Source organism: Zea mays, chromosome 6 (genome assembly GCF_902167145.1).
Source record: "Zea mays cultivar B73 chromosome 6, Zm-B73-REFERENCE-NAM-5.0, whole genome shotgun sequence".
NCBI classification, from domain to species: Eukaryota; Viridiplantae; Streptophyta; class Magnoliopsida; order Poales; family Poaceae; genus Zea; species Zea mays.
The window spans coordinates 61,222,832-61,231,150 of record NC_050101.1 but is presented as its reverse complement, the minus strand read 5'-3'; positions in this window follow the sequence as shown (position 1 = coordinate 61,231,150).

Here is an 8,319-nt window from a genome sequence, read left to right as displayed (position 1 = left end):
GGCCCATAGTGTCCCCCACCTCCACTGGAACTAGACCAAGCCCTATCGCGGTCGATTGCCTCTCCTAGCGGCCGAAATTCCTCACCGGAATTGTCTCGAGCCGCTCGGAGCCTTTCCTTCGTAGTTCTCCCCTCTCTGACCCTGGTCTCGTGGCCATAACCCCACCAGTGAGTTCGCCGAGTCTTTCTCTTCGTTTCTAGCCAGCTCCGGTGACCCCAGAACCGCCGTTGCACGCACCCGCCGCAACTCCGGCGACCTCACCGCCGCGACAAGGAGCGGCGCTGCCCGTAGCTAACCAGCCCTCCCGGTTTTGATCTCCCCCGTCCGATCTCGATCGCACGGCCGAGATCGCGGGATACCGCTTCACGCCCACGCGCCCTTTGTCCAAGCCCATCGGTCAGTTCCTGCGCCCCTAGGCGCTGGGTCCGACCGGTCAGCGCGCCCCTTCCTCAGTCGCTGAGACCGCTGGCCCGCTTGTCAGCGCCTCGCTCGCCCCCGCGCGTGCCCTCGCCTGCAGATCTAATCTCGGCCATTGGTTTTTGATCTAACGGTTGAGCAGACCTCGTACCCTTTCGTGCGGTGATTTTGTTAAAGAGACCCTCGGTTTAGCTGGAATCAACCCGCCGTCCCTGGTTTTCGCGTGCAGGCCCCTGTAATCTTGCAGATTGAACCCTAGGCTTTTAAATACTTATAGAATTAGACCTATTTTCATATTTTAAATTCCCAAACTTGTTTATTTCATATCTTTTGGATATGAACTCCAAATTTAGTGATTCAAATTACAAAATGTTCACAAGAATATTCTCTGTTTAAATAAATTAGTTCCATTCACTATCTGCACATTATAATTTTATGGTTAACTATGAACTAGTATATGTGTGGATTTATTTATTTAATAAAATAAATAAAAGGAAAACCCTGGAGGTTAAAGTATATTTAGTCTTGTGTGGTTAATAATATGTATTACATGAATTTATCTCTGGTCTAACTTTTAGGTCTCAGTAAAATGAATAGAATAAGGTTATGTAATTATGGACAACACTTAAACAATAATCAACTCCTAAATGAAATTAGTTCATGTTATACTTTGATCTCATTCTTCCTTATTTAATATTGTGCCTTTTTGAGATGTATTCCAATGTTTGTACATGTTTGGTGTGCTGTTTATTTGTACTTTCCAAATATATTGAATGTATGATCGCTTTATTTAGACAACGAGCAGTCCGTGGTTCCTGAGTGTGTTGCTGAAGACCTCCCTGAGCAGCAACCTAGTGAAGGCAAGTGTCCTTTGACCCATTATGTCCTACATACTTTTAATTCACTGTCCCGCATTACATTATTTAAACCTAATGATTGACTAGTCTGTATTTACCTTATCCTTGTTTACCATTTGGGTTCTCATGGTTAGCTTTATGCTATTGCTTTAACTTAATCAATGAACATGATGTGATTATTTATGATACGATGATGTCATCCCGATGATGACCTTGTGACACTCTAGGGGCTTAGTCCATTTTCCTGAGTACCTCTCCGTAAGGACCTATTCGTGGAGTGACCACCTAGGATAACAGTACAACCATGAGGGTGGAATGGGACGCCCTTAGCTGATTAATTAGATGAACCTAGGAGTGTAGTTGGCTTTGCTTGAGGGCCGTCAATGGGGGCCAGGGCGTAGTGCTCGCTCTACCAAGGGGGGGGGTGCAGAGGTTCATTCGATTTGGTTTTGTTAGTCACCCACCTTGGGGAGGTGTACTGCGTTTGTACGACTAGTGAAACCTAACGAGTAGCTATGCACCAGGGGAGTCTTTGTAAAGGCTATGTAGTGAAACCTTGCCGACTCACCTTAGTAGTGTTTGAGGGTTTGATCGACCCGAGGCATAAATGGATCACGACTTGTGGGTAAAGTGTGCAACCTCTGCAGAGTGTTAGAAACTGGTATATCAGCCGAGCTCACGGTTAAGAGCAGCCTTGGGATCCTCTTTGATTAGAAGAACTTTGGTTATTTTTATGATGATGGTTAATAATGTTGGTTATAATTCTGATCTCTGGTATTTCGGAAAACCCTGGAGGTTAAAGTATATTTAGTCTTGTGTGGTTAATAATATGTATTACATGAATTTATCTCTGGTCTAACTTTTAGGTCTCAGTAAAATGAATAGAATAAGGTTATGTAATTATGGACAACACTTAAAGAATAATCAACTCCTAAATGAAATTAGTTCATGTTATACTTTGATCTCATTCTTCCTTATTTAATATTGTGCCTTTTTGAGATGTATTCCAATGTTTGTACATGTTTGGTGTGCTATTCATTTGTACTTTCCAAATGTATTGAATGTATGATCGCTTTATTTAGACAACGAGCAGTCCGTGGTTCCTGAGTGTGTTGCTGAAGACCTCCCTGAGCAGCAACCTAGTGAAGGCAAGTGTCCTTTGACCCATTATGTCCTACATACTTTTAATTCACTGTCCCGCATTACATTATTTAAACCTAATAATTGACTAGTCTGTATTTACCTTATCCTTGTTTACCATTTGGGTTCTCATGGTTAGCTTTATGCTATTGCTTTAACTTAATCAATGAACATGATGTGATTATTTATGATACGATGATGTCATCCCGATGATGACCTTGTGACACTCTAGGGGCTTAGTCCATTTTCCTGAGTACCTCTCCGTAAGGACCTATTCGTGGAGTGACCACCTAGGATAACAGTACAACCATGAGGGTGGAATGGGACGCCCATAGCTGATTAATTAGATGAACCTAGGAGTGTAGTTGGCTTTGCTTGAGGGCCGTCAATGGGGGCCATGGCGTAGTGCTCGCTCTACCAAGGGGGGGGGGGTGCAGAGGTTCATTCGATTTTGTTTTGTTAGTCACCCACCTTGGGGAGGTGTACTGCGTTTGTACGACTAGTGAAACCTAACGAGTAGCTATGCACCAGCGGAGTCTTTGTAAAGGCTACATAGTGAAACCTTGCCGACTCACCTTAGTAGTGTTTGAGGGTTTGATCGACCCGAGGCATAAATGGATCACGACTTGTGGGTAAAGTGTGCAACCTCTGCAGATTGTTAGAAACTGGTATATCAGCCGAGCTCACGGTTAAGAGCAGCCTTGGGATCCTCTTTGATTAGAAGAACTTTGGTTATTTTTATGATGATGGTTAATAATGTTGGTTATAATTCTGATTTCTGGTATTTCCTCTTGGAGGGAGTACTTTTGGGTAATAACTAGGTTTAATACTAAAACTTGGCTCTACTAATTGTAATAAATGTTTGACCAACTAAAAGCAACTGCTTAACCTTAACTCCACATACAGCTAGTCCACTTTAGCCAAACGGGACATGCTGAGTATGTTGCTGTGTACTCACCTGTAACACCCCGTCCAATCCTTGGACCGGCGGTACTTACTCCTAACAGCTCTCTAGGATCATATATCGTCCCCACAGACCAACACGAGTCTTTTGTGCGCACTTTGTCCTCATGCGCACCCGAGAAAACTTCCCGGCCGGTCCCCCATCCCAAATTGCTCCAAGCCAAGCACACTTAACATGGATGTTCTTTCGAGATAGGCTTCCGAAAAAGAAGATGAACCTTGTTGGTATGGATACTCTATTAATTCTATTAAGCCTTGGGCCAGGAAATCACCATCCCAGAGGCCAGGATATCACAATCCACCCCCTTTAGAAGACCGACGTCCTCGTCGGTCAACCCCAATCCAGGAACCTCCCCTCTTAACCACGTCTATGTGTCTAGTGTCGTCATATGCCATGCTATGTGACCACTCTGGGCCCACATGCGCCATATACCCAAACCACCTAACCCACACACGCTCGTGAAACCGTGAGGGTCAGCTTTGATACCACTTGTAACACCCCATCCAATCCTTGGACCGGCGGTACTTACTCCTGGAAGCTCTCTAGGATCATATATCGTCCCCACAGACCAACACGAGTCTTTTGTGCGCACTTTGTCCTCACTCATGCGCAACCAAGAAAACTTCCCAGACGGTCACCCATCCCAAATTGCTCCAAGCCAAGCACGCTTAACATGGAGGTTCTTTCGAGATAGGCTTCCAAAAAAGAAGATGTGCCTTTGTTGGTATGGATACTCTATTAATTCTATTGATCTTTTGTGAGCTCACACTTGCGATATAAAAACCCCCAACAGGAGAAGAGCAGGTGGCCCAGGAGGAGCCGCACAACGAGGAGTACAACCTAATCTTGGTGGCGTCTCCCAGTCGACTTTATGGCGCAAAGGATGGACATTAGTTCGCTTTATATTTATCTTTTGTTTTCGTAAGACTTCCACTATGTAATAATTACTTTTATGATATTGTGACATTTATCTCTATACATTCTGTTATTATATGTGTTGTTCTTCTTTGGTGCACATATGAGACACACCCGTCTTTATCCCTTAATTCCGGGTGTGATAGAAGTGGTATCAGAGGAAATGTTGGTTGTAGGATGAAACCTAGATAGAAATATACAAAACCCTTACCTACTTACCTTACTCTGATACTTTCTATACTTATCTTGATCATGTCTCACCTTTTGCTGTTCTACTCTGATTACTCTTATCTTTTCTACTCTAAGACAAGATGGATTTCACACCTTGGAATCCTACATTTATGACCTTTTTAAGAGATAGGAGACCTAAGACAAAATTAAAACTATTTTCTCTATTTAAAAATGTTGGTTGATTGTTCTAATGATAAATGCCTGATTTGCTTCTTTGATTGATTGAAACATTATAGTTGGGCATCTTAACATGTACCACCCTAAGGTAATGTATTAGCTTTAGTAGGTGACACACTAATCTACTTAGCTAATAAAACCCCCAAAGTAACATGTCTCGTAATTACTCATCTTGTCTACAATTCTTTCTTACCATGTGTTTCTAACTTAGATGGTCAATACCATGAAGGGAGGAGGAATTGATCTACCCCCAATCCACACAATCGAAGGGTACTTAGACAACAACAACAACAAGCAAAGATGGATCCTCCAAAACCTCCACGAGCTGGAACTGATCCAGTAGTTGCAGCCCAGATGCAGATGATGCAACAAATGGCTGATACTATGGCAGATATGCATGCACAAATGCGGCAGGGACGCCAAGAGATGCGCCAGGAAAGGCAAGATATGCGAGAGGAGATGCGTCAAGAGTGAATGGTGTGACAGCAGCATGCACCATTGCCTCCACCACCACCACCACCAGTTCCACCCCGGGACAAGCACCAGGAGTTCATGAGCCACAAGCCACCGATGTTTGCTAGCTCTCTCGATCCTCTGCACGCTGATGATTGGCTGAAGTCAGGGGAGAAGATGCTAATTATTGCACAGTGCTCTGACCGGGAGAAGGTTCTTTATGCTTCTAGTCGTCTTACTAGTCCCGCTGATGATTGGTGGGATTCCTACACCACTGCCCATGATGATGTTGATACTATTACCTGGGCAGAGTTCACTACATAGTTCAGGAACTATCAAATACCTGCTGGACTGATGAAGATAAAGAAGTAAGAGTTTCTGTCGCTGAAGCAGGGGAGCATGTCAGTCAGTGAGTACCGCGACAGAGTCATTCAGCTCTCAAGATATGCACCAGATGAAGTGGCTGAAGATGAGAGGAAGCAGGAACACTTCATCGAAGGACTTAATGGACCTCTGCAGTATGCAGTAGTGGCTCATTCTTTTCTGTCATTCCAGAGGCTGGGGGACATGAAGAGGAAGGCGATCACCCAGGGTCAGGGGAGCAGTAGCGTTCGTCCTCGATATGTTCCACCCCAGGGTACACCGGTTCGCACTGGAGGAGGCCAGCGCCCAGCTCAGTACACACCACAGGGGACTCCAACTCGTTAGGCTACCCCCACTGGCACCCTGGCGAAGTTCTCAGGACAGAGTGCAGGCACCACATGCTACAAGGGTGGTAAGACTGGGCATTATGCTAATGTTTGTTCGCAGAGGATTACTAGTACCCCCGTCCAGAACAAGTAGCAGACTCCAGGATCTGGCAAGGGATTCACTTTTGCCAGGGTTAATCAAGTCAGTGCTGATACTATTGTTGAGGGAGCTGACATCGCTATTGGTATGTTTTATATTAATGCAATTTCTGCAGCAATATTATTTGATTCTGGTGCTATACATTCATTTATTTTTGCTCGATATGCCAACACAAATGAGTTACCACTGCAAAATTTGAAAACACCAATGGTAGTAATTACACCTAAAGGGCATGTTGAAGCAAACTATATGACACAGAGATTAAATTTGACAATTATGGAAATTGAATTTTGGGCTACCCCTATAGTATTAGAGGAAAGCAGTATAGATCTGATCCTTGGTATGTCATGGTTAAGGAAGGCCAAAGCAGTTATACATTGTGCTAGGGGTACCGTAGAACATACCACCTCTAAAGGAGAAAGGTTTGAAGTGGAAATTACAGTAACTGCCTCTACCAGACCCACCGTATTTCTAGTTGATGGGAAGTTTGTAGGCAACAACATCCGTGTGGTTAGGGATTTTCCCGATGTCTTTCTAGAGTTACCCGGGATGCCACCAGATAGGGAAGTTGAGTTTGTCATTGATCTCTTCCCTAGGACTGCTCCTAATTCAAAAAGTCCATACAGGATGTCTGTAGAAGAACTAAAAGAACTTAAGAAGTAGTTAACAGAGTTACAAGAGGCAAAATAGGAGGGGTTATCTCTCTAAAAAATGACAAGGTTTAGGGCAGAGAGGGTACTTTAAACTACAACCCTTGTGTAGAAGTGGCTTCTGCCCTATAACTTATTTTTGCTGATGTTTATGGGTAATATCATGCTCCTATGCCAAATTGCAGCCAAGGATACCTAATGGTTATTTAATGGTGATTTTCTAAAGTTTGGGGGCTTAGTGGGTGCCTTCTACTAACACTCTATTTGAAAAATGTCAAACAACAGATTTCCTAATTTTTCTAGTTTCTTCTTTGCGCAAGAGTAATCATTCTTAAAGTTGGTTTTTTTACTTATAGGGGATGGGTTGTATGATTTCTTAGAATCTATAAACTTTCTCATGGGGCAGGGGGTGGGGTGTATTCCACTGTGTAACCACCTCATTTTTATATTTTTCCCTTATAGCACATAGCTCAAGTATTTAGGGAAAAATAAGGTTGCTTACTATTTTCTAGAAGTATTGGCAAAATCCTAGTTTTATTTGTTTAACCCACTTACTTTGATATTCTGGGTGGTTATTATTTTTGTAGTGGTAAAATAGTGGTAAAGAGTCTGCTAATTTTTTCTTAACATTATTTCATATGTCCCATTATTTTTAATCTTCATCTCACTTAAATACTCAATACCTAAATTAAATCCTAAATTCCAGAACAGTACTAGACTAGGGTTCCACATATTTTTCCCTTGAACTTTATCACTTAGGCATGCTAGGAAAATAATATTGCTCCCTGCTTTCTATTTTTACTGTCCTTTTCTATTTTTCCAAACTTTGGGTAAAACAAGTCCTAGGAGATAAAATTTGCTTCATCTCGAGTATTGGGGTGCTTAACATTTTTAAACATTGTATCTACTGGTCAAATACCTCCATAAATTTTCTCAACCCCAGTCTAAAGGTTTTCCTACCATTTTCCTTATTTTGAAGGTTTAAGTGGTTTTCTTATTGAAATCAAAAGCTTAAAACATGCTACTGTACAAAAGGTGATTTCATATTTTTGGTTGAAAGTTCTTAGTACACAAAGTTAAACAAAATTGGTCTCATGAATTTTGGGCAAGTATTCATTAAGTTATGAATTTTTAAAGCCTACTGCAGATTTAAAAAGGTATTTCCAAATGACAGGAAAAGGGTCCCTGGGCTTCTTTTCTCTAGTGCCTTACAAACGAGTCCTAGGTTCAGTGTTCCTTGGGGTCACTGACAATGCAGAAAAGCCCTCAGGTTTTCAAGGTCTTCAACCCGTGCTCCTCCCTCCCTTGCTGGAACAGTACTCAAAACAACAGCGAGAAATCGTAGCTCACCTGGTGCGGTAGCACGTCGGGGACTAGGTCGCAGAGCTTTGGGTTGGTTCGGCAAACTTGGGGGCGTTGGTGATTGGCCAGCGGTGAGCTGAACTTGCGGGTCCAGGTCGCAGGAGGGTGTAGGTCATCGGCGAGCTTCAATCTAGGGGCCTGGTGTAGCAGCTCTTCGTGGAAATGCTCGAGGAGCTTGGCAGGGCCTCAGCGAAGCTATCCCCGAGCTCGGATTGGGCGGTGGAGGCTCGGAGTGACCGGTCCTCATACTCTAGCGGCCGACCGTGAGCGGCTGGCGGTGGCGAGGCTTCTCCGGCATGGTAGA